The sequence below is a fragment of the Diceros bicornis genome, chromosome 17 (assembly GCF_020826845.1).
Source record: "Diceros bicornis minor isolate mBicDic1 chromosome 17, mDicBic1.mat.cur, whole genome shotgun sequence".
In the NCBI taxonomy this organism is placed as follows: domain Eukaryota; kingdom Metazoa; phylum Chordata; class Mammalia; order Perissodactyla; family Rhinocerotidae; genus Diceros; species Diceros bicornis.
Window position 1 is genome coordinate 31,248,351 of NC_080756.1, and position 8,721 is coordinate 31,257,071.

Genomic DNA, 8,721 nt, shown 5'->3' on the forward strand with positions numbered 1-8,721 from the left:
TTCTCTTCTTTTTCTCTCAGCAGTCTGTGTTCCTTCCAAGAAGAAAAGGCTGACAGATGGAGAGGGTAGGCTCATGGTAAAGCTCCATGGCCATAGCCAGTAACTGCTTCATAGGGACAAGGTGCCCTGGGGCAAAAATGATGCAGCTACAGCTGTTTTTCCCTTATTTGTGGCACCAATAGACATAGTCTTTTCCTATTTGCTAATGGCAAAATTAAAAGAGCGTGTATACATATATTCCAGAGAGAGAGATGTCATGAATTTTGCATGGCATTGTATATTTCCATTTAAATTATAAAATATCTGTTGGGATGGAACATACAGTGCCTTGTATTAACATGCTTCAGGAACAATAGTGACTGCTTTTTAGTTCTATCTTTTTTTAGGAGAAGGAAGAATGATCAAATGGCCAGTGCTCAAAAATCCTCGTATCACCCCCACCACCAGTTAGGTTTAAACAGGATTGTCCAGTACTTGTCTGTACTCTAGAGCATTGTGTTCATCAAGCACAGAGGAAAAGAAAAGTGTTTGAGGCTGCAGATACAGGAAGTGGTGAGGCCTTGGAAAAGGGTGGCTCTAATTTGATAACATTTTTTTTAACATAAGGCAGGATACTCTACGTGCGGTGTGTTTCACTGGAAGCAAACAAGGCAAACCAATTTGGGTTTTCACATTTTAAGTTCTGAATATTCTTGCTTGTGGGAAAGCCACTTAGCTGATAAGTACGTCTTTCCTCACCTAAAGTCAGATAAAGTGTTTCTCTTAATGTGAAATCACATTAAGCCATTATCTGGTACTGTCTCCAAAGGCTATTTTAAAAACTCTTCTCCAGGCCGGCCCCGGCCCCGTGGCTTAGCGGTTGAGTGCATGCGCTCCACTGCTGGCGGTCTGGATTCGGATCCCGGGCGGGCACCGACGCACCGTTCTCCGGCCATGCTGAGGCCACGTCCCACATACAGCAACTAGAAGGATGTGCAGCTATGACATACAACTATCTACTGGGGCTTTGGGGGGAAATAAAATAAATAAAATCTTTAAAAAAAAATAATAAAAACTCTTCTCCATCAGCCATCTCACTCTCACTGTAGGTTTATAATTAATGATTTAGGCAGGACAGTTTGGTTGCAACTCATAGAAATTTAACTCAAACTAACTGGCTCAAAAGAAGGAATTAATTAACTTGTATAACCAAAGGGCCAGCTTGGCGTTGGCCTCAAAAATAACTGGAACCCGGGACTCAGGCAGCACCAGAACTCTCTCTACCTCTTATCTCTGCTTCCCTCTGCATCATCTACTTCTTAAACCAACTTATTCTTGTGGATGAAGTGAGCGGGCGGTGGTGGAGGCCATAGGGGGTCTCACTGTGCAAGCTGCCTCAGGGCAATGACGAGTGAGTCTGGGGAGGAACTGAAACTAAATTTCCACCCTCTTTCCCTGGTCTATGAGTTTCCTATTGCTGCCTTAACAAATTGCCACAAACTTCTTGGCTTAAAACAACAAAAATTTATTATCTTACAGCACTAAAGTTCAGAAGTCCAACTCGGGTCTTACTGGGCTAAAATCAAGGGATCATCATTCTGGAGCCTCTACAGAAGAGTCCATCTCCTTGCCTTTTCCACATTTGAGACCACTCACATTCCTAGCTCTTCACCGCCTTCCAACCTCTTCAAAGCTAGCAATGTCACATCTCTTCAACCCTTCTTGGCTCATCACATCTCTCTCTGAGCACAGCCGGGTAAGTTTCTCTGCTTTTTTTTTTTGTTTTTTTTTGGTGAGGAAGATTGGCCCTGGGCTAACATCTGTGCCCATCTTCCTCTATACGTGGGATGCCTGGCACAGCATGGCTTGCTAAGTCGTGCGTAAGTCCACACCCGGGATCCAAAACTGCAAACCCTGAGCCACCAAAGCGGAGCATGCGAACTTAACCACTATGCCTTCAGGTCGGCCGAAAGGTTCTCTGCTTTTAAGAACCTGTCATTAGATTGGCCCACCTGGATAACCCAGGACACTGTCCCCATCACAACATCTGTACCTTTAATCCTATCTGCAAAGTCCCTTTTGCTGTGTAAAGTTCACAGGTTCCAGGGATCAGGGCATAGACATGTTTGAGGGGCCATTATTTTGCCTGCCACACCAAGTGAGGGTGATTGGTCTGGGGATGGACCTGACCCAAGCAGGACCTTTTAGAGGCCTTCCCTGAGAATTTTTTAACTTGAGTTCACCAGAGAATTTTCTCTCTCTGGTTATGGAACTGTAAGGATGCTGAGTCATTGTCTCCAGAGATCGTGTTTCCTACCACAGGGAATAAATTGGTTTTGGAGATTAAAATAGACTCCTTATTCACCGTAAAAATACTTCCCAAATCCAACAATTGTCCCGTACTTCTAAATGTACATAGCACATAATCTAGGAATTCAAATCCCCGAGGTTCATTACTCCTTCCTCTCCTTGTTGCCTTTTTCACACAATATTGGCTATTATTTATTGAGTGCTTACTGTATGTGAGGCACTGTGCTAAGCGTTTTACAATTGCCTTGTGAGATAGGTTTACAGATGTGGAAAGTGAGGCTCCAGGAGTTTAAGTAAAATGGTACGTTTACGGGGCCGGCCCCATGGCGTAGTGGTTAAGTGCGCGCGGTTCGCTGATGGCAGCCCAGGTTCGGATCCCGGGCATGCACCGACGCACCGCTTCTCAGGCCATGCTGAGGCGGCGTCCCATATAAAGTGGAGGAAAATAGGCACAGATGTTAGCCCAGGGCCAGTCTTCCTCAGCAAAAAGAGGAGGATTGGCATGGATGTTAGCTCAGGGCTGATCTTCCTCACACACCCACACAAGAAATAATACATTTACATAGCTGATATGTGGCAGAGCTGGGATCTAACAGGCAGCCTGCCGAACTCTGAACCTCTACACATACTGCCTCATTTATTCATTCATTCCCTTATTTGTTCAACACATATTTATCAAGTACCTATTAGACATGTGGATCTTAGCCAGGCACTATATTTGCCAAAGGGAGGGGGTACTGTGGACATGACAGTAACATGCCCTTCCCCCTTAGCCACCAGTGAGCTCCCTGAGGGCAGAAGTGGTGTCTTATTTAGCTAGTAATCTCCACCACCTAGTATGATGCTTGTTACGTAGTACCACTCTAGTGGACTTAAGATTTCCTTTTCTTTTACTTGGAAAGTCTGGAATAGTCAGGATTTGAGCAGCTCTGAAGTGGTACAATTTCAACTGGGATTTGCAATCAAACCCAGCCAAAACATATGAGACTGGCCTGGCATAAGCCTCCTCATCACAATAGCTGCCAAGTTATTTTGCTAGGGAGTGGGCTGGCTCTGTTCTACCTTAAAATCCCTAATGAGAAAAGGTTATTTTGAATTACATTAATAACTGTGAATTATTTTAATAGTTTTTGCAAAAGATCATTCAGACTATTTTTTAATAGCATAAATGTTCAATATCATTTTGTGCCAACATTCTGATCATCAATCATAGCCAAGCTGCCTTTATACATGCCTTCAAAGCATAGTGGAACGTGCAGATCTAATGTTAATATAAAATATACAACTCTGATGGGAAGCCTCTGTTATATTTTGGAAACTGCCCGTATTTTGTGAAGACAATAAAGTAAACAGCTTTAATCAATTTGCACTACTCCCTAGGTCTCAAGCTTAGCACATACTTTGTGAGCAGGTGCAGGAAATTGTCAGCAGATGGTGGAGTCCATCAGGTGTTTCAGAAGCCAGCAATTGAATCTGGCACGATACTGACAGCCCATTAGAGGGCAGTGTGACAACACAATTAAGAGTAGTAGAGTCATCTCATCTCCCTAGAGTATTTTCTTCCCTTGGCTCCGCACCCAGACACCAATGGAACTTAGCCCTTCTTTTAATCCTCCCACCCTCAAAACATGTGGCATATTTTACTAACTGTTTGAGATAGTAGAGTGATTTTACATCACAGTAACGCCAACACGTTAGAAATCCATGTCTAAACTACTTCACCTGCCCTGTCTCTGGGAATTTCTCATTAGCCTCTTTTCTTTACCACTACACTCCATGTTCCCAAAATGTTGTTTGGCATTCTTAGAAGCTCCTCAGCTCTCCTTTTTCCTCTGTTTTTCAGGCTTCCTTTTTATCTCCTCCACACCAACTCACTTAGCCCACGCTTTATTTTTTTTATTTTTATTTTTTTTTAAAGATTTTTATTTATTTATTTTTCCCCCAAAGCCCCAGTAGATAGTTGTCTGTCATAGCTGCACATCCTTCTAGTTGCTGTATGTGGGACGCGGCCTCAGCATGGCCAGAGAAGCAGTGCGTCAGTGCACGCCCGGGATCCGAACCCGGGCCGCCAGCAGTGGAGCGCGCACTTAACTGCTAAGCCACGGGGCCGGCCCATCCCACACTTTATGGTGAAGAGGAATTTAGCTTTTTAGCTCTTAGTTACTTTTGCATATCCAAAGGCTCTACTAGTACTTTGTGGTAAACAAAGGGACATCTACCCTGGGTTTCTTCCTTTAGCAGCCAGGTATAGTAGAGACTTTGAACATCTTTCCTTTCTAATTCCCCAGCCAGTCCATCTAACCAGTAGTGGGCAGCGTGAGTCAATTTAAGTTTTAAGAACCAATTTTTGAGAAATGCCATACAATCGTGAAGGATGAGAAACTTACACATCAGTGACAGAATTAGTAAAATTGGTGAATGAGGCAGTATATTGTAAAGTACTAAGTACAGCATCTATAATATGTATAAAGGTTTATCCAAGCGTTGACTTTTGGTTTCTTTCTGATGGCTTTTATTTATTCTAATTCCTTTTCAGTTAGTGAATGTTTGACTAAATGGATGAATGGATAGATGGACAGATAAATGAATGGGTGATTGAATAACTGTTTTGCATACTAAATGTACTTCATCTCGGCTAGTCAGTGACTAGCAAGTTGTTATCTTAGAACTAGTACACCATGAGGAAAAAATTCTGAATTAATCATTCTCAAGAAGCCATGACCTTTCTCCCAACCCCTGATCTATGAAATAGGAATAATTATATAACCACTAAGGATGTGACCTACTACTAAAACAAAATTAAGTTTTTAAACAGCATAAGCAGTACTGTAAGTTAATGCAAAGGTAGAAAATGATGTACCCCAAAATCCAGACAGCAGTCTTAAATGTTTGCCACTATTCACACCGGTAGCAAAAACAAAAGCAAACAAAATACAAATGAAAACAGAAGAATAGGCATTAAATACTATGTTAAGAACTAAAGATCCAAAGGTGAATAAAACACATTCATTGGCATTCCTCAAAACTCCTCAAATCTCCTTTCTTCTCATTCCCTCCCCTCAAGAAGAAAACGGGCAAGTAACCAGAATTACTGTAATAGAAGTCAGCACACTGGAGAGGGACCTAGCCTGGGCTTCCTGGGTTAAAGGCTAAGAGTTGACCAGACAAAGAGGAAGAGAAAAAACTTCCAGACTAGGCAGAGGGAGCAGCTTATGCAAAAGTCAAGAGGAAGGAAAGAACATGATACGTTCTGGATACTTTAAATAGTTTAGTGTGGCTAAGTATAGGGCATGAGGGTGTGTGTGTGAATGGTGAGGGGCAAGGCTAATAGCCGGTCCGTCAGAGGTGAACTCGTCACAGTGAGGAGCTGGAGATGTATCCTGAAGGTAACGGAGAAAATCAGAAGAGTAAGCAAAGAGACACATGATCTTATGAATTTTATAAAGATCACCCCCATCCCACTGGATTGGGATGAGGTAAGGGAGAATGGGAAATCAGATAGGGAGTGTTGCAGTAATTCAAGTCAGAGATGATGGTAATGTACACTAGGGTGGTAATAATGGAGATGGAGACACCTGGACAAATATAGAAGCGGTGTGCTTGTCCAAAGAATATAAAGAAGTGGGAAAAAATGGCCAAGGGCAGAATATGCAATAGGAACATTTAAGCGGAGACAGAAGAAGGATGTTAAAGAAAGAAACCATAAAAAAGTGACCAAAAAGATAAAAGGAAAAGTAAAAGAGAGTACAGCTTGTTCAAAATGTGTTTCAACTTCCTTCCTGTGGGCTTTTCTTTGCTTCTGAAGCTAAAAACTGCATTTCCCAATATCTTTGCAACTAGTGTTCCAGATATAATTTTAGTTCTATAAAACCGAGGCACTCACCCAAGGCTTAAATTTTGAACTAAATTGTGAGAGGATGGAGGAGTTACACAAGGCATCCATTTTGCTTGTGCAGATCATGGGTGGCATGACGTGGTTCTGGCGTTAATGGTTCTGATGATGCTTTCCTGATTCCCAGATAGTGGCTGAGGTGAAGAGATCCTGAGAGCCAGCTCCTGATTGTGGTAAACGTGTCAGTAACTTTTGGTGCCCCAATTTTTTGGCGTTGTCCTGGGAGTACAGTCATGTACCACACCACGATGTTTCGGTCAAGGACAGACCACATATCCAATGGTGGTCCCGTAAGATTAGTACCACATAGTCTAGCTGTGTAGTAGGCTATACCATCGAGGTTTGTGTAAGTACACTCTACGATGTTCGCACAATGACGAAATCACCTAATGACGCATTTCTCAGAACGTATCCCCATTGTTAGGCTAAGCTTGACTATAATTCCTGGATGTCTAGCCTAGAGCCTGTTTTTCCCGTCATTCTAACAGATTCATAAACATCTAATTCCATGTATTAAATCTCTCTCTGCATAAACTTTATAGATGAGTGTATTCATTTCCTAGGATTGCTGTAGCAAAGTACCACAAACTGGTTGGTTTAGAACAACAGAAATTTATTGTCTCACAGTTCTAGAAGCTAGAAGTCCAAAATCAAGATGTCAGCAGGATTGGTTCCTTTTGAAGGCTGTGAGGAAGAATCTGTTTCATGCCTCTCTCCTAGCTTTTGGTGAACCCAAGCATTTCTTGGCTTGTGGCAACATACCTTCAATCTCCGCCTCCATCTTCACATGGCAGTCTGCTCCCTGCATGTGTTCACACCATCTTCCTTCTGTGCATGTCTGTCTCTGTGTCCAAATGTCCTCCTTTTATAAAGACACCAGTCATGTTGGATTAGGGCTCACTCTAATGACTTCATTTTAAGAGGAGACAGAAGAAAGATTTTAACTTGAAGGAATTTTAACTTGATTACCTCTGTAAAGACTCTATTTCCAAATAAGATCATATTCTGAGGTACTAAGGGTTGAGACTTGAACATATCTTTTTGGGGGAATACAGTTCAATCCATAACAAGGAGTATGACAGAAACATTTGGTATTTGTTAAATATTCATATGGTTCTCATATGTCTCAGCCTCTTTTGCAGTTTGCTTGGGGCCCTGTGACAAGTTCTGCAATAACTGGGGACAGAGATGGCATGTGTTTCTTCTGGGCTGGGTCAGTGAAAAGCCTAGTTTAACCCTCTAGCTCCCTTCCCCTGCTTTGGCAAAGTCAGCAGCCACATGTTGAGAGAGTGATATAGTCAGCCTGGGTCCCTGAGTGTCTCCGTAGAATACGATCCCCTGCCAAATCATATTAGACATGTAACATGAGCAGGAAATAAATCTTGGTGGTGTAGAGACGCTAAGATTTAGAGGTCTGCTGCAGAAGTTGGTGTTCATTATCTTCACTAATACAGCAGCCTCCCCCTGATGGACACATTATTGGAAAAGTTCCTGTCCTGGGAGTTCAGTTTGTGTCTGAAGTGAGCTTTTTAAAGCATTTGCTAAAAAAACAGTGTGCCTCTCTCAGCAAAGACTATCTAAGGATAAGAGTATAAAAATCTCTACATATCTCTATTAGTCTGCTGAGGATGCCCAAGGCTTACACCTCTGGCCTGTGTACCTAATCCATAGGTTCTCTACAAACCGCTTTACTGCCCTTGCCCCCACCCACCTGGTCAGCTGTGTATTAGAGATTGCATATCTCACTCTCCAGGTCTCATACAACATTAGCGTGTTGGCAACTTTTAGATTACTTTTATTACACCCAAACGAGGGTACGTCCTCAAGCTAGGAGGTTCTCTGAAGGCTATCTTTAGATTTCTTTTTCACCTCAAAGAGGGTGGAAATGAACTTAAAAAATAATAATGAAGGGGGCCGGCCCAGTGGCGTAGTGGTTAAGTTCACACGCTCCACTTTGGCGGCCCAGGGTTCACGGATTCGGATCCCGGGCACGGACCTGCACACTGCTCATCGGGCTGTGCTCTGGAGGTGTCCCACATACAAAATAGAGGAAGATTGGCATGGATGTTAGCTCAGGGACAGTCTTGCTCACCAAAAATAATATAATAATAATAATGAAGGGTAAAAAGGGGAAGGTAAGTCACCTGAACTCTGTTGACACCTCATCAAATCCCTTGCCCTGGAGGTAATTACCGTTATAGGTTTCTTGTGTGTGCTTTCAGAAATTTTCCTCTCGTGTGTAAGTGGACATAGCATCATATTGTTTTAGTTTGTTTCTTTAAATTTTCACTTACTAGCTTGTAGGCGTCTTTCCAAATCAATGTGTGTAGTATCACTTCATTCTTTTTAACACTTGTAAATATATGTATATAGAACACAATTTATGATTTGGTTTGTTTTTAAAACTGTCCTATTGCTTCAAAAGGCACCCACACTGATAGAACTTAAAATTATTGTTGGAGTGAGTACCAAGAAATGTTCTTTACCTAATGTAATCGATGTATGGTAGGAGGCGTGTGGCCTTAGATAGGTTACCTGTG